The 23,257-nt window shown below is 36.5% G+C and overlaps 1 pseudogene; it reads left to right on the forward strand.

Annotated features, from left to right (window-relative positions):
- The window catches only part of LOC128664823 (protocadherin Fat 3-like), a 30,778-nt pseudogene extending 7,866 nt beyond the window's left edge, over positions 1-22,912 (forward strand).
- The last annotated feature ends 345 nt before the right edge of the window (positions 22,913-23,257 follow it).

Consider the following 23,257-nt stretch of genomic DNA (forward strand, 5'->3'; position numbering starts at 1 on the left):
AAGTCTATGGGAGAGTATGTTAAAGCAGTTGTGATATTGTAACGTCTGCTCTTTGCGCGCATCGGGTTAACGCGCAAACAAAAAAGATTAATTTGTCTATGCATACATATATATGTTAAAGCCCTTTTTTTCAAGCACCTTACACCATGTATATTTGAGCCCTAATAACTTTTTAAATAATTTTTTACAAATATTGTTTATCAGATAGTGTTTATTTGATTGTAACTGTACGTTTAAGTGTATTTGTATTGTGTTAAATGCAACTTTTTTTCTCCCCTACCCTTTACGTGAGCTCTGAACTCACACTAACCCGAAAAGCATATATCATGATTGCACTTGAGCAAAAGAGTTGACTTACTTTTAACTCATAATACGCATGCTATTTCCATTGCATGCAAAAGCTGATAAAACCCTGATATCGTTCTCGCACAATTAGTGCGCCACTTGTAATCTAGCCCTAATATTGTTAAATATTTAAAATTCAGGATTAACCAATAGAGTACTCGTGAAACAATATACAATGGTCTAATAATTAAGGTTATAATTATATCTAAGTATATCTAAAATGGCTTCAGCGTGTTTTGCTAAGAACAAAAGCAGTGTTCTTTTGCAATGAAAAAAATGTCTTGAAATTATTTGAAAACCCCTACAAAAAGTCAGTTTTGCGATTTATGTCATATCTCCTTAAAGGGACACTGTACCCAAATTTTTTCTTTTGTGATTCAGATAGAGCATGACATTTTAAGCAACTTTGTAATTTACTCCTATTATCAAATGTTCCTTATTCTCTTGGTATCTTTATTTGAAATGCAAGAATGTAAGTTTAGATGCCGGCCCATTTTTGGTGAACAACCTAGGTTGTCCTTGCTGATTGGTGGATAAATTCATCCACCAATCAAAAACTGCTGTCCAGAGTGCTGAATCAAGAAAAAAGCTTAGATGCCTTCTTTTTTTTATAAAGATAGCAAGAGAATGAAGAAACATTGATAATAGGAGTAAATTAGAAAGTTGCTTAAAATTGCATGCTCTATCTGAATCACGAAAGAAAAATTTTGGGTTCAGTGTCCCTTTAAGCTTTATGACTTGTGTGTGTAGCTTAAAAATGCCCCAGCAGAAATCTACAGATCTTTCAAATGAACATGGAAATCTTGACTGTGTGCCATATATATATAAATTAGATTTTTATAATTTTCCCAATAGGATTAAAAGGTGTGTATGGAATTATTTTCTCTGTAATGTGAGTTGTGTTGTAGACAAGTGAACAAAAATCACAATTTATACAATAATATACACCCAAAAAATATGCAGCATTTTCATAAAGAAGTTTCACAAAAAGTTGCAGTTATCTTGAGTTATAAAGCCTAAAATAAGATAAATAAAGTGATGTGTGATATACACCAGTGCACTACAGATATTATTTCTATAGAAGGTTACAGTGGACAGATTTGCACTGCATACGCCTATCACTGTCATTAATATACTGTATATTGTAATTGATGAAGTTATTTTAATGGAGGAAGAAAATAAAATAGATAATCTCCTCACAAAAATGTTGTAGTAAAATTAAAAAGCATTTGCTTTTTTATTTGTTACTAATATGAGCTAAGCAATATATTTTTGGTATAAATACAAGAGAAAGTGTGTAATGAAACACACAACAAGGAGCTAATATAAATTACTAAAAAGTTAAAATATACACAGTACCATATAACATATCCCTTAAAAATCACAGATTCTATAAAATAGTACAAAAGTTCATAAATACATAGGGTGTTATCTTATATATACATGTAAGAGTCCATGCATAAATATATATACAAAAATTCAATCCGGAATAATATACTTACAAAAAATCACAGTCCATATATCAGTAGGATACAGAAATGCTTATAAAAAGGATCAGTCCTTAAATATAGAATAGTCCTGCTGCTTCTCCAAGACGGGGTTAACTCCAAAGTTCCCAACAAAAGATACTAAAAAGATACAAAAGCAAGAGATGCGCGGACTCAAGTGTAGCATAAAAAGTTTTAATAATACATAACACATATAGTTAAAAACTTACAAGATGCTTATAGCATGTGTGCATATCATAGCCGTCTGCTATAAAAATCCCAATGTTCAATGTCCCTCTGAGTCTGTGTCCCGTAAATAAACGGATCCAAACGATTCCCTTATTGAATGGATGCTTGTTACATACAAGCCGGCGAACACCCGCTCTGCAGTCGCGGGTGGATGACGTCTTACGTACGTTGGATACTCAACCATTCTTGATAAAGTCCCGTCGATTGGGCCGAAACGCGTAGAAGTATACTGCCTTTTGGTCCCCCTGAGGATCCGTAACTCTTCAAATTGTCTACGGACTGGTTGAGTATCCAACGTACGTAAGACGTCATCCACCCGCGACTGCAGAGCGGGTGTTCGCCGGCTTGTATGTAACAAGCATCCATTCAATAAGGGAATCATTTGGATCCGTTTATTTACGGGACACAGACTCGGAGGGACATTGAACATTGGGATTTTTATAGCAGACAGCTATGATATGCACACATGCTATAAGCATCTTGTAAGTTTTTAACAATATGTGTTATGTATTATTAACTTTTTATGCTACACTTGAGTCCGCGCATCTCTTGCTTTTGTATCTTTTTAATATATTTTTGGTATGCTTACAGTGGATGGTATTGATTTTTAAAAATGTTTCCTGTTCTTTTAATAAGTGGGATATCATATTATGACACGTTATGTCACGCATGTATCATATTTTTGTTTTCTGGAATGAAAATATCCAAATAAAAATGAATCACCTGTCTAGTGTCTCTCTAATAGAAACAATTAAAATTACATACAGTAAGCATTGATTAGTTTGCCAATAAAACTAGCGGAAAGAGCTTGTAATTATAATAAATACAAACACAAAAATATTTCAATAAATGCAAACTCAAATAAATGATTGAATATTTCACACCCCTAATGTTGTTGTTATATCATTGCTTTACAAGGAAAGATTTAAGTTTATTAAATGTATACAAATAGACATTCAGTCCATGAGCATCCTAGTTAAGAAAAGTAATTTTGCATAGTTATTTTCAATAACAATTAATTTCGTAATAGAGCTTTTATTCATAAGAATACACACTTTAAGGCTTTAGTTGGAAAATTAATATAGTGTTATTGGCCAAAAGATGGCAGACTTGTCATCCAATGAGTACTTTGATTGCCACAGTAGATCTCTTCATGACGTCATTCAGCTCTGCTTCTTGATCACTGATTAATTTTCCCACCTTAGCACAACACATAAAGAAAGAGCTGTTTTTCTGATGAAAATCCTTGGAATGCTTTTAATATCTTGTATATGAGATTTTTTTTTTTTTTTTTCAAAAAGGCTGATTTTCTAAACATAAATCAATAGGATTATAAAAGCAAATATATTGTTTAACATCTCAGAAGAGCTGTATATAGGCTTTGAATTGGCAAGTAGTTTTTCCTTTTTTTCTTTGTAGCTTGGGATGGGTCTCTGGGCAGTTTCGCTTTCCTATTTTTGAAGAGTCAGATACAGGGACACTAGGGGGTAATGTTGCTCGGGATCTGGCCATAAATCTGGTAGATATCTCTAAACGCTGGTTACATTTAGAATCTGATGGAAGCAGGAGGCATTTTGCTATTAACAAGGCAAATGCAGATCTGACTGTGAATGAAAGGATTGATAGAGAAAGCCTGTGTGGATCCATCTTACAGTGTATACTAAATATTCAAGTGATTGCAGACAATCCCTTGGAGCGTTCTAGAAATTGAGATATTAGATATAAATGATAACACACCATTTTTCTCAAATGCTAACAAGATTTTAAACTAGACGTGCAATCTGTTTTGGCTGAACTTCGTTTTTGGAGGAATTTTGGCAGATTTGGAGATTCGGATGAATCTGAATTTCCGAATCGGCACTATAACTATAAACCTGAAAAATCCCGAAAACAAATAAATCAGTTTCCGAATTTTTGGATCCATTCTTCATGCTCATTCTAACTAATCTATTCTAAATTGCCATCCCCCACATTTCCAACACTAAATAAAACACTAAATAAACCTATTAACCCCTAAACCGCCGTCCCCCCACATCACCAACACTAAATAAACCTATTAGTCCCTAAAAGCCCTCCCCCCACATCTGCCATCCCCCCACATCGCCAACATTAAATAAAGCTATTAACTCCTAAACCGCCGTCCCCCCACAATGCTAACACTAAATAAAGCTATTAACTCCTAAACTGCCTTCCTCCACATCGCCAACACTATATAAACCTATTAACTCCTAAACCACCGTCCCCCCCACATTGCCAACACTAAATAAAGCTATTAACCCCTAAACCGCCATCCCCCACATCGCAATCACTAATAAAATGTATTAACCCCTAATCCACCACCCCCCACATGGCAAACACCTAATTAAAGTATTAACACCTAAACTGCCGTCCCCCCACTTCGCCAACACTAAATAAACCTATTAGCCTCTAAACCGCCAACTCCCACATTGTCAACACTAAATAAACCTATTAACCCCTAAACCACCGTCCCCCACACATCGCCAACACTAAATAAACCTATTAACCCCTAAACCGATGTCCCCCCACATCGCCAAACTAAAAAAAACTATTTAGCCATAAACCGCCATCCCCCCACATCAGGACTCCCTAAATAAAACTATTAACCCCTAAACCACTGCCCCACATCACAAACACTAATTTTTTTATTAACCTCTAAACCGCCATCTCCCCTCATCACAACTACCTAAATTAAACTATTAACCCCTAAACCTAACACCCCCTAACGTTAACATAATTAAAATACACCTAAATTAAAGTTACTGTATTAGTAACTACCTAGTTAAAATAAATACAAACTTACCTATGAAATAAAAATAAAACTTAAGTTAGTTACAATATTACTATTTACTAACTACCTAGTTAAAATAAATACAAACTTACCTGTATGATAAAAATAAAACTAAGCTTAAAGGGATTCAACACCAGAAGTTGTGTTGTTTAAAAAGAAAGATAATCCCTTTATTACCCATTCCCCAGTTTTACATAACCAACACTGTTATAGAAATACACTTTTTACCTCTGTGATTACCTTGTATCTATGCTTCTGCAAACTGCCCCCTTATTTCAGTTCTTTTGACAGACTTGCATTTTAGCTAATCAGTGCTCACTCCAGGGTAACTTGACGTGAATGAGCTCAATGTTATCTATATGAAACACATGAACTAATGCCCTCTAGTGGTCAAAATGCATTCAGATTAGAGGCAGTCTTCAAGGTCTAAGAAATTAGCATATGAACCTCCTAGGTTTAGCTTTCAACTAAGAATACCAAGAGAACAAAGCAAAATTGGTGATAAAAGTAAATTGGACAGTTGTTTAAATTTACATTCCCTATTTGAATCATGAAAGTTTTTTTTTACTAGACTGTCCCTTTAAACTAAAAAAAAACCTAACAATACTTGTTTCAAAAAAATACAACAAATTTAAAACCTAACATTACTAAAAATAATAACGCCTAAAATTAATAATAAAGTAAAAACTACAACTACAAAAAATAATAAACACTAAAATAAAAAAAAAACAACAAAAATTAACAAACGGCTAGATTACGAGTTTTGCGTTATGAGTAAAAAAGAAGTGTTAAGGCTCATAACGCTGCTTTTTCACTACCGCTGGTATTACGAGTCTTGTAGGTACAGCTGTCCCGCACACTTTTTTGGCCTTACCGCAAATCAACTTATGCAATTTGCATATAGTCTTTTTTCAATGGGACTTCCATTGCGCCGGTATTACAAGCTTTTTTTAAGGCCAAAAAGTGAGCGGTACAGCCTATCCCGCAAGATTTGTAACGCATTCTAAAGTCAGTAGTTATGAGTTTTACACTACAAAGCCGTAGCATAAAACTCATAACTAAAGTGCTAAAAAGTACACTAACACCCATAAACTCCCTATTAACCCCTAAACCGAGGCCCTACCGCATCGCAAACACTAAAATGAAATTATTAACCCCTAATCTGCTGCTCCCGACATCGCCACCACTATAATAAACATATTAACCCCTAAACCGCTACACTCCAGCCTCGCAAACACTAGTTAAATATTATTAACCCCTAATCTGCTGTCCCTAACATCGCTGCCACCTACCTACATTTATTAACCCCTAATCTGCCGCCCCTAATGTTGCCGCCACTATATTATATTTATTAACACCTAAACCTAAGTCTAACCCTAACAACCCCTAACTTAAATATAATTAAAATAAATCTAATTAAAACCTACAGTTAATAACTCAATAATTCCTATTTAAAACTAAATACTTACCTATAAAATAAACCCTAAGCTAGCTACAATATAACTAATAGTTACATTGTATCTAGCTTAGGGTTTATTTTTATTTCACAGGAAAGTTTGTATTTATTTTAACTAGGTAGAATAGTTACTAAATAGTTATTAACTATTTACTAACTACCTAGCTACAATAAATACAAATTTACCTGTAAAATAAAACCTAACCTAAGTTACAATAACACCTAACACTACACTACAATTAAATACATTACCTAAATTAAATACAATTAAATAAATTAAATACAATTACCTAAATTACAAAAAACCCCCACTAAATTACACAAAATAAAAAACAAATTACAAGATATTTAATCTAATTACACCTAATCTAATAGCCCTATAAAAATAAAAAAGCCCCCCAAAATAAAAAAAACGTAGCCTAAACTAAACTACCAATAGCCCTTAAAAGGGCCTTTTGCGGGGCATTGTCCCAAAGAAATCAGTTATTTTACCTGAAAAAAAATACAAACAACCCCCCCAACAGTAAAACCCACCACCCACACAACCAACCCCCCAAATAAAACCCTAACTAAAAAACCTAAGCTCCCCATTGCCCTGAAAAGGGCATTTGGATGGGCATTGCCCTTAAAAGGGCATTTAGCTATATTGCAGTCCAAAGCCCTAACCTAAAAATAAAAACCACCCAATAAACCCTTTCAAAAACCTAACACTAACCCCATGAAGATCCACTTACAGTTTTGAAGATCCGACATCCATACTCAACGAAGCTGGGAGAAGTCCTCAACGAAGCGGCAAGAAGTCCTCAACAAAGCCGGGAGAAGTCTTCATCCAAGCTGGGAGTAGTGGTCCTCCAGATGGGCAGAAGTCTTCATCCATATGGCATCTTCTATCTTCATCCATCCAGTGCAGAGCGGGTCCATCTTCAAGACATCCGGCGCGGAGCATCCTCTTCTTACGACGACTCCCTACAAATGAAGGTTCCTTTAAGTGATGTCATCAAAGATGGCGTCCCTTAAATTCTGATTGGCTGATAGAATTCTATCAGCCAATCGGAATTAAGTTTGAAAAAATTAGCCAATAGGATTGAGCTTGCATTCTATTGGCTGTTCCAATCAGCCAATATAATGCAAGCTCAATCCTATTGGCTGATTGAATCAGCCAATAGGATTGAAGTTAAATCCTATTGGCTGATTGCATCAGCCAATAGGATTTTTTCAACCTTAATTCTGATTGGCTGATAGAATTCTGTCAGCCAATCAGAATCTAAGGGACGCCATCTTGGATGACGTCACTTAAAGAGACATTAATTCTGGAAGAAGACTTCATTGGAAGAGGATGCTCCACGCTGGATGTCTTGAAGATGGAGCCGCTCCGTGACGGATAGATGAAGATAGAAGATGCCGTCTGGATGAAGACTTCTGCCCATCTGGAGGACCACTTCACCCGGCTTGGATGAAGACGTCTCCCGGCTTTGTTGAGGACTTCTTGCCGCTTCGATGAGGACTTCTCCCGGCTTCATTGAGGATGGATGTCAAATCTTCAAAACTGTAAGTGGATCTTCAGGGGGTTAGTGTTTTTTAAGGGTTTATTGGGTGGGTTTTATTTTTAGGTTAGGGCATTGGGCTGCAATAGAGCTAAATGCCATTTTAAGGGCAATGCCCATCCAAATGCCCTTTTCAGGGCAATGGGGAGCTTAGGTTTTTTTAGTTAGGGATTTATTTCGGGGGTTGGTTGTGTGGGTGGTGGGTTTTATTGTTGGGAAGGTTGTTTGTATTTTTTTTCAGGTAAAAGAGTTGATTTCTTTGGGGCAATGCCCCACAAAAGGCCCTTTTAAGGGCTATTGGTAGTTTAGTTTAGGCTACGTTTTTTTTATTTTGGGGGGGTTATTTTGATAGGGCTATTAGATTAGGTGTAATTAGTTTAAATATCTTGTCATTTGTTTTTTATTTTGTGAAATTTAGTGTTTTTTTTGTGTAATTTAGGTAATTGTATTTAATTTATTTATTTGTATTTAATTTAGGTAATGTATTTAATTGTAGTGTAGTGTTAGGTGTTAGTGTAACTTAGGTTAGGTTTTATTTTACAGGTAAATTTGTATTTATTTTAGCTAGGTAATTAGTAAATAGTTAATAACTATTTAGTAACTAGTCTACCTAGTTAAAATAAATACAAATTTGCCTGTAAAATAAAAATAAACCCTAAGCTAGATACAATGTAACTATTAGTTATATTGTAGCTAGCTTAGGGTTTATTTTATAGGTATTTAGTTTTAAATAGGAATTATTTAGTTATTAATAGAAGGTTTTAATTAGATTTATTTTAATTATATTTAAGTTAGGGGGTGTTAGGGTTAGACTTAGGTTTAGGGGCTAACAAATATAATATAGTGGCGGCGACATTGGGGGTGGCAGATTAGGGGTTAATAAATGTAGGTAGGTGGCGGCGATGTCCGGAGCAGCAGATTAGGGGTTAATATTATTTAACTAGAGTTTGAGATGCGGGAGTGCGGCAGTTTAGGGGTTAATATGTTTATTACAGTGGCGGCGATGTCCGGAGCGGCAGATTAGGGGTTAATAAGTATAATGTAGGTGTCGGCGATGTTGGGGGCGGCAGATTAGGGGTTCATAAGTGTAAGATTAAGGGTGTTTAGACTCAGGGTTTATGTTAGGGTGTTAGGTGTAAACATAAATTTTGTTTCCCCATAGGAATCAATGGGGCTGCGTTATGGAGCTTTACGCTGCTTTATTGCAGGTGTTAGACTTTTTTGTCAGCCGGCTCTCCCCATTGATGTCTATGGGGAAATCGTGCACAAGCACGTAAAACCAGCTCATCGCTGACTTAACCAGCGCTGGTATTGGAGTGCGGTATGGAGCACAATTTTGCTCTACGCTCACTTCTTGCCTTTTAACGCCGGGTTTAGAAAAACCTGTAATACCAGCGTTGCAGGTAAGTGAGCGGTGACTATAACGTGCAAGTTAGCACCACACCCCTCATAACGCAAAAGTCGTAATCTGACCGATAATTATCCAAAAAAAAAAAAAAATTCCTTTTCTAATAAACCCCATATCTTTAATAAACTACCAAGAAAGAGCCTTTTGTAGAGCATTGCCCTAAAGTTAACAGCTCTTTTGCTAATAAATTAAACCAAATACCCCCTAATATTACAACCCCCACATCCCAACCCCTTAAAATAAAAAAACTAACTAAAAATACACCTTATCCACCCATTACACATTCAGCTCTATTTCAGCTCAATCAAAATAAATAAAGCCCTAGGGTTCTATTTATGTAGGTGCGGTCAGACATGATCCGCTATAGCGAATCATGTCCGCCACGCATCGATAAATGCCGACAGCATACGCCGTCAGCATTTATCATTGCACCAGCAGTTCTGGTGAACTGCTGGTGCAATACCGGCCTCAGCAGATTCACGGACAAAACGGCCTCTAGCAGGGGTGTCTATCAACCTGATTATATTTGATCGGCTGATTGCTGTCCGCCACCTCAGAGGTGGTGGACGAGTTAAGAAGCAGCAGTCTTAGGACCAATGCTTCTTAACTTCCACTTCAGTCGGAACTAAAGTGGAGAGGGTCAGAAGCAGCATCCGCTGCTTCATAAATAGATCCCTTATCTTAAAAAAAACACCACATAAAAAAAAAAACTAACCCCAAAATCGGTACTCACTGTTGATGAAGTCCAAACATCCATCTTCTTCCCAGTGGTTCCATTTTCATCCAGGCAGCTCCATCTTCATCCATTCCGGGTCCGACATCTTCTATCTTCATGGCAGAGGCAGAGCAGTCGGTGGATGCGAGGAGGCGGAGCAGAGGCGGAGGTCCATCGGTCCGATGTGGAGGTCCTCTTCATGCGATCGTCCATCACACACTGAAGATTGAATGCAAGGTACCCCTTTTATATTGGGGTACCCTTGCATTCCTATTGGTTGAAAAATTCAAATCAGCCAATAGGATGAGAGCTGCTTAAATCCTTTTGGCTGTTCAAATCAATAATTTTGTTTCGGCATATTACTTATGTTAAAGGGACAGTCAAGTCCAAAATAAACTTTCATGATTCAAATAGGGCATGTAATTTTAAACAACTTTCCAATTTACTTTTATCACCAATTTTGCTTTGTTCTCTTGGTATTCTTAGTTGTAAGCTAAACCTAGGTATGCTCATATGCTAATTTCTTAGACCTTGAAGGCCACCTCTAATCTGAATGTATTTTGACACTTTTTTACCACTAGAGGGTGTTAGTTCATGTGTGTCATACAGATAACATTGAGCTCACGTATGTGAAGTTACCTAGGAATCAGCACTGATTGGCTAAAATTCAAGTCTGTCAAAAGAACTGAAATAAGGGGGCAGTTTGCACAGGCTTAGGTTAGGCTTATACAAGGTTACAGAGGTAAAACGTGTATTATTATAACTGTGTTGGTTATGCAAAATTGGGTAATGGGTAAAAAAGGGATCATCTTTCTTTTTAAACAACAAAAAGTCTGGGGGGAGTGTCCAAACACCGACCAAGATGACTGTTTTCTAAAACAGCTGCATGTTGGAGCTGATAAATCCGCTGTATATCACTTATCAGAATTACAATCCATTATTTTCTAGTGCAGCAGTGAAGTCTTGTCCCTATGGAACAGACCTATGTAACTTCTATATGGATTTATTAACCGGCAGACTAGAAATGATGAGGTGTTCAGCGGAGGCCTGCTAACGGCCTAGACACTCATTCGCCTTCCCCCTTAGCCTGATAAAGCCAGGTTCAACAGCTGAAAGAATACAATAGTCTGGAAATTTAGAGCCATTCTACTCACAATAAGATCATGGAGCCTATTCAAACTATTCTGTTGAAGACATTGGATCATCTATTTTGCGAACTTTTCTTGCGCCTAACCGAGACCTTACATTTGACATGGGGGAGAGCTAGCGACCCTGAGATACTAGAAGGCCTACTTCTTACTATAGATGACACACTGCGCTTACAAGATGATATCAGCCTCAAAGAACCTATGATACAGAGGACATCACTGAGGATGGTATTCACAGTGCCACCCTCATCGGCGAACGACTACCCTACAGTAGTGAGTGCAGCTGAGGAAGACCCTGCTGTGATGGAGAGTGTAGTAGAGATGAGACAAAAACCCTGGGCTTTGGCCTATTTAAGGATCCGGATTGCGCACTCCTACCTGATAATAGTTGAGAGTGAGATGCCATCTGACAAAACGAAGAAGGAATCCATCAGCGTAGAGTGCGTTCTGATCAGGTCCCTGATCCTAGGCTGAAACAAGCAAGCTCTAGTAAACTGCTGCGTTCCTCCCCGGTACATTCCTCTGAATCCAGGGCCAGAGGTGGACTACAACATATGCCTCGTAAGCAGGGGACACTTGCTCTGAGAGGAATCCCTGCTAGGCAATGTGAGCCACAGTGCAGGACAGCCCCTGTCAGGCCTGCATTATGCTTGGACGGCTGTGTCGTACTCAACTTATCTCTTAGGTCCGGAGTGGACTAAAGGAACCCCAATTATAGGTTCCCCCTGGATGCTAAGGTGATCTACATGCTCCATATGAAAATGGGAGTGGGGTAAATATAGTACCCATTTATTTTTCCTGTCTACATTGTTCAACTACGGGTTAATAAGCTACTTTAAACTTTTCAAGTACCCATTAAAAAATTGAGCCCCATAATCCTCATCTTATAGTTGCCAAGAACAATGATGACCTCCGTCTGAGGATAATATGGGCACTATATTCACACTCCAGCTCAGATTTGAATGCTATATACTTCCTATGTTTAACTTTTGCCCCTACATTTAATCCCCCCCCAGTAGCCTATATTTTCAAAGTGATTCGAGTCAATTCTTCTTATAGCAGGGTTTTTATTTACTGCTCCTAGGCCAGTGTGAATTGTATAAAAAAACATTCATATGCATATCTGAAATTGAAGGAGGCTCAAGCATTCAGACTTGATGTAATGGGAAATCAATAAGGTTAGGCATTTGTTCACTATCTTGCTGTTATGTATATTACTATAACCTAAGTACTGAGACATATACCCATACTATGTGAAAGACACTATAACATGCTGTACATTCCTAGCGACAACCCTGTAGGTATGTGTCCAAAGAGACTAATAAAACCTCCACGATATGGAGGACTCAGATTCACTGAGCTATAATTTCCCATAGCAATATGTTTATATGCAGTAACCCTCATATCCATTTGCACGCCTCAGATTATATGTTATTTCTACAGACAGTTAAGTGTGGTATTATATATTTGATATTACCTGTTTCCATATAACTGTTTTGCTTTCTTAATACTAATAAGACCACTCAGAGCCAAACATTTTAGTGCTTACCCACATCTGACACAGAGTAGAAGCTGTTTTAACCGTAGTCTCACAACTTTGCTACCCTATAACAGATCTCTGGGTATAACTTATTACTTTACAAAAATATAGAGCCTAACCCCCACAATGCTAACTCCTCCAGCACAACATTCAATATAGCCTTATAAAGACACTCATTAATATCACAGGGAAGATAAAATAGTCTTAAACCACCTTCTTAAGATGTGTCTATATATTATGTAGCACTCTATCATATTCTTGGTCTTTATTCTACATAGCTTGAGGATGAGACTTCTTCTAAAGTTGGTTGGTCATCCTAACTCATTATATTACTTCAGCGTGCTATCTGCGGCCGAGATGGCACGCTTTAGTCCTTTATCAAAGACCGCTCACATTAGATTCGGAGGATTAATACCCAGTTTTCGGAACAATCCTCCTACTGAATTATCCTACCTCCTTCTTAAGTGCCTATGTAATTATAGGTTTAAGGATATGCGGTATACTAGAGTACCTGTGCCCACACTAATATCTGGTGGAATGGTTGATCTGGAAATGGTCAGACATCTATTTATTTTCTTTCTATTGTTATTGTTGTTACTGTGTTTAATTATTTCAGATAATGGGCCTACAAGTGGTTCTTATATTCATGGTCCCATATACTCCCCCTTTAATTGTCTGATATATTTTAATTTGGGGAAAGTATTTTTCATTAAGAGTCAATATACAAAGGGATATTTCTCATTTGAAGAATCAAAAGCGAGTTTTTGTTATTGATGAATGTTTAGTTTTCTGCAGCACACGTTTATATGGGGATTCAGTTTTTTTTTTATCTGCTGTGCCTTTGAATATTGTTCACCTGTAAGTGCATGAATATTTATCTTTTGCTGTACATGTGAAATTTAAAAAAACTCAATAAAAATTATTATAAAAAACAAAAAAAATTCTGGTGTTGACTGTCCCTTTAAGTTAAATAGTTTTTTGGATTCATTCATTATTTCGGTCCATTCTTTATTTACATTCATAATTCTATTCTAAACTTAATAATAGAATAATGAATATGAATAAAGAATGGATCCAAAATAATGAATGGATCCGAAATAACGAATGGATCCGAAAAACGATTTAACTTAACATAACTAATATGACAAAACGAAATGATTTATTTAACTTAACTTAAAGTGAAGGTAAAGTTAGCTTGATGTGAAACAGTAATAATATTTCTTATACAAAATGAATATGAGTTTCATTCATCAATTTTTTAAATTTTGATTCGGACCGCAAATTTAACCCGTATAATTTTTACTTTAATGTGAGTGGCAAGAGTCCATGAGCTAGTGACGTATGGGATATACATTCCTACCAGGAGGGCGCAAAGTTTCCCAAACCTCAAAATGCCTATAAATACACCTCCCACCCCACTATACCTTAGTTTTACAAACTTTGCCTCTTAAGGAGGTGGTGAAGTGAGATGTGCTTGATTTCTTCTATAATAGGCACTTCTAAGCATTTTGAAGCCCAATTCCTCTCAGAATACAGGGTTTGTCAGAGGGATGTGAAGGGAGTACTGCCTGTTGATTTTAAGGTTTCATCCATGGGAAATGTATTCAAAGGCTCTCTGTAATCAGTCGCAGGGATTCATCCCCTGACTCCCTTTTCAGATCGACGTTATACTCCTATACCATTACCTCTGCTGATATTTTTCAGTACTGGTTTGGCTGTCTGCTATATGTGGATGGGTGTCTTCTGGTAAGTATGTATCATTTTTTAAGACACTCTCAGCTATGTTTGGTGTTTTATAATATGTTGTAAAGTTTTAAAAATATATGTCTTTACTTATATTTTCCATGAGTCAGGTCTATGTATATTTTTCCTTTTTCGCAGACTGTCAGTTTCAGTATGGAATTTATGTTTGGGAAGTTTATTTTAATTATTTTTTTCTTTCCTGAGGTTCCAGTTCTTTCAATTTGACTTTGTTTTCCAACATTTTCGCGTGCAAACTAGGCTCGCGAGGACGCAAAATGCAGACATTATTTTGTGTGCAAAGTTGCACCGATAGTGATGCAAGTCTCATCATTTCCTGCGTCTTTGTTGATGTTAGTTCTTTTGGCACGAAGTCGCGCTTGTTATGATGCGAGTTGCGTCATTTCCTGGTGTTAGCTTTGGAGCCCAAAAAAATTTCACTTCCTTTTGCGTCATGCATCATACTTGGCGCTAATTTTTTTTGTATATTACCCCTCTTTCTTTAATGCTTCTTGTTCTCTTTATATGTTAGAGAGCTATGATGCTTATTTTTTGCATATTACTTTAGCATAAGCATTTTTTTCCCATTCCTGAAACTGCTATATGAGGAAATTGGATATTTTGTTTAAATGTTATTTATTTCTTTTTACTTTTTCAAGATGTCTCAGTCTGATCCGGACTCTGATGTTGCTGTAGAAACCATGCTGCCTGAACACAGTTCTACCAAAGCTAAGTGTGTTTGTTGTAAATTATCTGATGTTATTTCTTCAGCTCAATTATGTGGCATTTGTCATGACAAGCTGTTGAATGCTGATAATGTTTCTATTAGTACAAATACATTGTCTGTTGTTCCTTCAACATCTAATGTACCTGATATTCCTGCATATGTAAAGAATTATATTGCTGCAGCTATAGAAAAGGCTATGTCTGCTATTCAGCCTTCAAATAAATGTAAAGGGTCTTTTAAAACTTCTCATAATTCTGATTAAATTTGTTTTGACTGACAACATACTGAAGTATCCTCTGCTGATGAGGATCTCTCTGGTTCAGAGGATCCTGAATCAGACTCTGAAATTGACAAATTTTCCTATCTGTTTAAGATTGATTATATTCGTTCTTTGTTGAAGGACGTCTTTGTTACTTTGGGTATTGAAGAGTCTAGTCCTCTTTATAACAAAGCCAGTAAACATTTAAATTCTGTTTTGAAACTTCCAATGGTTGCTCCAGAGTTTTTTCCTATTCCAGAGGCTACCTCTGATATAATTTCTAAAGAATGGTCTAAGCCTGGTTCTTCTTTTAATCCTTCTTCTAGGTTTAAGAAGTCGTATCCTTTACCTGTGGCTAATTTAGAGTTTTGGGAAAAAGTCCCTAAAGTGGATGGGGCTATTTCCACTCTTGCCAGGAGTACTACTATCCCTATGAAAGACAGTACTTCTTTTAAGGATTCTTTAGACCGGAAGATTGAATCTTATCTCAAAAAAGCTTATTTACATTCTGGCTAAATTCTTAGACCTGCCACTTCTATGGTGATGTGGCTGCTGCTTCAACTTTTTGGTTGGACAGTTTAGATTGTCAGGTAGAAGATCCTGATTTGTCTAGCATTGTTCTTCTGCTTCAACATGCCAATCATTTCATTTGTGATGCTATATTTGACGTTATAAAGATCGATGTTAAATCTATGTCTTTAACTATTTTAGCTAGACGAGCTTTATGGCTTAAATCTTGGAATGTTGGCATGGTGTCTAAATCTAGAATACTATCTTTATCTTTCCAGGGTAAGAATTTGTTTGATTCTCAATTGGATTCTATTATTTCCACTATCACTGAGGGGAAGGGATTTTTTCTACCCCAAGATAAAAAGTCTAAGGGTAAATTTAAGGCTCCTAATTGTTTTCGTTCCTTTCGTCAGAATAAAGAACAAAAAAACACTCCTTCCCCTAAGGCCTCTGGTTCTTATTGAAGGCCATCTTCAAATTGGAATAAAACCAAGCCTTATAAAAAACCAAATCCAGCCCCCAAGACTGCATAAAGGTACGGCCCTCAACCCAGTTCAGCTGGTGGGGGGCAGATTGAAATTATTTCAGGACATTTGGACAGATTCTGTTCAGAATCAGTGGATTCAGAATATTGTGTGTCAAGGGTATCAAATAGGTTTCAGAATAAGACCTCCCGTGGGAAGATTCTTTCTTTCTCATGTTCCAACAAATCCTGTGAAGGCTCAGGCTTTTCTGTAATGTGTTTCAGAGCTAGAGCTTTCAGTGGTAATTGTACCAGTTCCTCTCCAGGAACAGGGTTTGGGTTTCTATTCAAATCTATTCACTGTCCCAAAGAAAGACAATTCTTTCAGACCAGTTCTGGATCTGAAGTTTTTAAATCGTTTTGTAAGAGTCCAAACTTTCAAGATGGTGACTATAAGGACTATTCTGCCTTTTGTTCAGCAAGGGCATTTTATATCCACAATAGACTTACAGGATGCTTATCTTCACATTCCAATTCATCCAGACCACTATCGGTTTTGGAGATTCTCTTTTCTAGACAAGCATTACCAATTTGTCACTCTTCCATTTGGCCTAGCGACAGCTCCAAGAATATTTTTGAAGGTTTTTGGTGCCCTTCTATCTGTAATCAGAGAGCATGGTATTGAGTTGTTTCCTTATTTGGACAATATCTTGTTACTAGCTCAGTCTTTTCATTTAACAGAATCTCACACAAAACGACTAGTGTGGTTTCTTCAAAGGTATGGTTGGAGGATCAATTTACAAAAGAGTTTCCCTCAGACAAGGGACACCTTTTTAGGTTTCCAGATGGATTCAGTGTCCATGACTCTGTCTTTAACAGACAAGAGGCACATGAAATTGGTTTAAGCATGTCTAAACCTTCAGTCTCGATCATTCCCTTCAGTGGCTATGTGCATGGAAGTTTTAGGTCTTATGACTGCAGCATCGGACGCAATCCCCTTTGCTAGTTTTCATATGAGAACTCTGCAGCTTTGCAGGCTGAATCAATGGTGCAGGGATTATACTCAGATATCACAACTGATATACTTAAATCCCAACATTTAACTCTCTGTGTCTTGGGGGTTGGCCCATCACACTATTATTTGAGGGGCCTCTTTTGTTCATCCTTCCTGGACTGTGATCTCAATGGATGCAAGTCTTACAGGTTGGGGAGCTGTCTGACAGCACAAGGGGCTTGGAAACCTCAATAGGTGAGGTTACCAATCAATAATTTAGAACTCTGTGCTATCTTCAGAGCCCTTCAGGCTTGGCCTCTATTAAAGAGAGAACTTTTCATTCATTTTCAGACAGACAATATTACAACAGTGATATATGTCAATCATCAGGGAGGGACTCGCAGCTCTAGCAATGAAAGAGGTATCTTGGATACCTTCTTGGTCGGAGTCCAACTCTTATCTAATTTCTGTGATTCATATCCCAGGTGTAGACAATTGGGAAGCAGATTATCTCAGTCATCAGACTTTGCATCCGGTGGAGTGGTCTCTCCATCCAGATGGGTTTCATCAGATTATGCAGATGTGGGGTCTTCCAGAAATAGATCTGATGGCTTCCCGTCTGAACAAGAAAGTTCCCAGATACCTTTCCAGGTCCAAGGATCCTCAGGCGGAGATGGTGGATGCTTTAGCAGTTCCTTGGTTTTACCAACCTGCTTACATTTTTCCGCCTTTAGTTCTTCTTCCAAGGGTGATTTCCAAGATCATAATGGAACAATATCATTTATTTCTGATAGCACCAGCATGGCCTCACAGGTTTTGGTATGCAAATCTTGTCCGGATGTCCAGTTGCCAACCTTGGCCACTTCCTTTAAGGCCAGACCTTCTGTCTCAAGGGCCGTTTTTCCATCAGGATCTCAAATCTCTAATTTGAAGGTATAGAAATTGTACACTTAGTTCTTAGTCATAGAGGTTTCTATGACTCAGTGATTAGCAATATGTTACAGGCTCGTAAGTCTGTTTCTAAGAAGATTTACTATCAGGTTTGGGAAACCTATATTACATGGTGTTCTTCTCATAAATTCTCTTGGCATTCTTTTAGAATTCCTAGGATTTTATAGTTTCTTCAGGATATTTTGGATAAGGGTTTGTCTGCAAATACCTTGAAGGGACAAATATCTGCTCTTTCTGTCTTATTTCATAGAAAGATTGCTAAACTTCCCAATATTCACTGTTTTGGTCAGGCTTTGGTTCGTATCAAACCTGTTATTAAGTCTATTTCTCCTCCTTGGAGTCTCAATTTGGTTTTAAGGCTTCTCCTTTTGAGCCTATGCATTCTTTGGATATTAAACTACTTTCTTGGAAAGTGTTATTTCTTTTGGCTATCTCTTTTGGCTAGAAGAGTTTCTGAGTTGTCGGCTCTTTCTTATGAGTCTCCATATCTAATTTTTCCATCAAGATAAAACTGTTTTGCAGACTTTGTTTCAATTTTTGCCTAAAGTTGTGAATTCTAACAATATTAATAGGGAACTTGTTGTTCCTTCCTTGTGTCCTAATCCTAAGAATTCTCTTGAAATATCTCTACATTCTTTGGATGTGGAAAGAACTTTGAAATACTATGTTGAGGTTACTAAGGATTTCAGATTTTTTCTATGGTTCTAGGAAAGGTCAGAAAGCTTCTGCCATTTCTTTGGAATGTTGGTTGAAACTTTTGATTCACAAAGCTTATTTGGAGGTGGGGCAGACTCTGCCTCAGAGAATTACAGCTCATTCTACTAGATCAGTTGCCACTTATTGGGCTTTCAAGAATGAAGCTTCCGTTGATCAGATTTGCAAAGCAGCAACTTGAACTTCTTTGCATACATTTACTAAATTTTACCGTTTTGATGTATTTGCTTCCTCTGAAAGTTGTTCAGGCAGCTGTTTCAGTATGATTTTTCTGCCTATGATTTAATTTTTTTGAAATTTTTAAAGAAAACGTAATTATTATTTGGATTTAATTTTTCAGCGGAAATAGCTGTTTTTATTTTATCCCTCCCTCTCTAGTGACTACGTGGATTTCCACATCTTGGGTATTATATCCCATACGTCACTAGCTCATGGGCTCTTGCCACTTACATTAAAGAAAACATAATTTATGTAAGAACTTACCTAATAAATTCATTTCTTTGATAGTGGCAAGAATCCATGAGACCCACCCTATTTTTTGGTGGTTATGATTTTTTTTGTAGAAAAGCACATTATTTTTTCCAGTTCCTCTTTTTGTATGCTTTTTTAATCCTTTTTACACCTCACTGCTTGGCTTTACGTTAAACTAAGGTATGAGTGTGGTGGGAGGTGTATTTATAGGCATTTTGAGGTTTGGGAAACTTTGCCCCCTCCTGGTAGGAATGTATATCCCATACGTCACTAGCTTATGAACTCTTGCCAGTATGAAAGAAATTAATTTATCAGGTAAGTTCTTACATAAATTATGTTTTTTTTCTTGTTTGGTCACGTTTTTTTCCTGACCTATTGAAAATCTGGCCATTAGGCGGTCGTCAATCTACATCATTCGCCTCCCGGATGATCTGTGCATGCGCTAAGATTCATTTTTTGGTCTAGGAATACAAGCGCGATCCCTATCCCCTTATGGGGAATTCCCATAATACGTAATAAGTTTTCTTCAGTTGAAAAACGAGTTGCCGATTAACGCATTAACGCATATTTCTTACCATAATCACTGCTATGTGCATGCGCAGTTCAACTGATCATCGTGAACGCGCTTTGGAGACACGTATAGAGCGGGTGGAACCGCTCTATACATCACTCAATAGAAGATAAGAAAATAGCGGTTGGGAGGAGTCCGGATAGTAACGGTAGGGAAATATAAAAACATTTTATTTGATAAATATAAAACACATTGGGGAAAAAAGTTATCGATTTACTTATTTGGATAATGACTAATTCATTAGTGTATTCAGGTAGTTAAAACTTTACCTTCACTTTAACTAATTTGCTGAAACAAAATTATTTATTTAACTAATGAAAACGAAATAAAACACATTTTTTCACTGTGCACATGTCTATTTTAAACATCACAGAGGTATTTACAAGCCCTGGTGAACAATTTCCTTTATAAATTACAAAGGATTTGGATGTGGGTATTAATGGAATTAGTCAGTATAGATTAAATGCTAATCCATATTTTTAATTGTCTGTAAAAAATCGCACAATTAGTGTTAGAAAAAGCTCTTGATAGAGAAGAAAAATCTGAACATAAAGTTTGTCTGACTGCTATTGACGGAGGGGAACCACCAAAATCTGGATCCTTCCTGATTACTGTGATAGTTTTAGATATTAATGACAATGCACCATAGTTTGATCAACACAATTATAAAATGAGTTTACTAAAGAACTCAAATTTAAGTCAAGTTTTTACCGTGCTTAATGCTACAGATTTAGTTGAAGGTCTGAAACAAACGTGTATGTACAATATGGATTGATACTCTCCTTTGATGGTAGAGCCGCAGCCTTCCCACAGTCTCTCCTGAAGCCTGTATAGATAGATATGTTGTGCCGGAAAGGAGGCGCAGGTTCACTTTAATTCCACTTCTGCTTGTGCATATTCTACTTCCCTTCAAGGATTCGTCTGGAGAGGTATACTCCTAGTTAAAATTAGAGAGTTGTGCTGTGATATTGTGTCAAAACACCATAAAATGGTGTGTATATAGTCACATCATATATTTCCAATGACCGGCTCCTAGTAAGTGCAAAGAAGAACTTCACAGATTTTCTAATAAAAACTGTTTTATTGTGCCGAACGTGTTTCAACAGACCCAGACGTCTTTCTCAAGAGCATTTACAAATTTTAAAAGTGCTTAACAAACCAAGCATCATATTAGATGAAGGTCTAAATGGGGAAATCGAATATTCTTTTGATGGCCATACCTCTGATTCAGCATTAAAGGTATTTGATGTAAACCCACAAACTGATGCAGTTTATACTACAGAAATTGTGGATTTTGAAGAATGTAATTTTTATGAGTTATCAGTTATGCCGAGCAAAAGACAGAGGAGTACCTAAATTAAAAGACAACTGTCTTGTTCAGATTGAAGTTGAAGATGCAAATGACAACCCCCTAAAATTATATTTACTTCAGTGTCAAATAGTGTTCCTGAAAATGTAGCTATTGGAACTGCTGTTGGTTTCTTTTCTGTAAGAGACAGGGATTCTGGTAAAAATGGAGAAGTAAAAATAGAGGTGTCTGCAAATTTGCCTTTTAGAGTTAAACCATTCAAAAATCCCTAGTCATTAGTAACAAGTGAATCTCTGGATATGGAAAATATTTCTCAGTATAATTTTCAACTGACAGCAAATGATTTGGGATCTCCACCTTTACATACACACTTTAAAATCATCATTACTGTTTTAGACATTAATGATAATCCTTCAATATTTTCACAATCTCATTTTAATGCTTTTATACAAGAAAATAATGAGATTGGCATTTTATTGTGTTCAGTGTCTGATTTTGATTTGGATGAGGGAATCAACAAATAATTGGTTTACTCCATAGTCGATGGTCATATTGATGCATCTTCAGTTTTTTTTCTTTTGTTTATATTAATTCAAACTCTGGTAATATCTTTGTACAATGTGCCTTCGACTATAAGCATTTACAGGTTTTTCAGATAACAGTGAGAGTGGAAGATTCTGGTTCTCCAAAACTGTTTTCCAAAGCTTCTGTCATAATATTTGTTTTGGATGCAAATGATAATGCACCCACAGTACTATATCCACAGTATTCAAGGGATGTTATTTCCCAAGAGAAGATTCCAAGATCAGCATCTGTTGGCTACTTGGTCACAAAAGTATCTGCTGTGGATTTGGATTCAGGTCACAATGCTTGGCTAATTTATCGGCTTGCTGAAGATGTTGATTCTTCTTTGTTTGGAATTTCTGCATACACAGGCGAAATTCGAACCCTTAGACGTCTGGATAATGTAGATAATAATAGACAGCAACTTGTAATTTTGATTAGTGACCACGGTAAACCATCACTGTCAACTACTGTTACAATAATGGTAAATATAGTGGACAATATTTTAAAAGAAACTCAGAAATCTAAGGATTTTCTTAAAAATCCTAACCCAACATCAAACTTAACATTGTATTTAATTGTTTCTTTAGTTACCAACAGCTTAGTTTCATTGGTGACATTTATTATTTTACTTGCAAAATTTTTTTAAAAAAGAAAATAATTGTAACAGTGGAATCTGCTGCTCTCTGGGCAGACCACATTCTAAGCACCAAGGTGAACAGTACAAGCCAACTCTTTATTTAAATACATATGGGACATTAAAGTATATGGAAGTAAGGATGGTTCCACCAGAACTACAAAAACAGTGTTATCAAGCTTGCTTTCAACAAGCATTAGATACACATGATTTTGCCATCATAAAACCACAAAACTTTCCTCAGCTTCAGGATCTGGTAACAGTCAGTAAAAATTCTTCTGGTACAAATCTGAAAAATTAGGTGAGGCAATAGTGCTTTATTTTTCCAATTATATCATTTGACTTTATTAGTGTAATATATCAACCATTATAATTAAAAGTGTTAATATTAATTTTTATCGCTTTTATGGATTTTTGGTATATATTATATTTACAATTTGTACAGTTTACACCGACTTACATAATGTACTGCAATCGAAAATGTATATTTCATATATTCTCTACCTCTCAAATGATTCCATATAACTGTAGCTAGTAGAATTTGCCTAATTAAAGGCAAGAAACATTTTTTTTCAAAGTCATGTTTTATTGATAAATGTGAAGCTTCTTGTCAGTAAACACATACAATATTAATGAGATATTATAG

Source organism: Bombina bombina, chromosome 6, assembly GCF_027579735.1.
Source record: "Bombina bombina isolate aBomBom1 chromosome 6, aBomBom1.pri, whole genome shotgun sequence".
Classification (NCBI taxonomy): domain Eukaryota; kingdom Metazoa; phylum Chordata; class Amphibia; order Anura; family Bombinatoridae; genus Bombina; species Bombina bombina.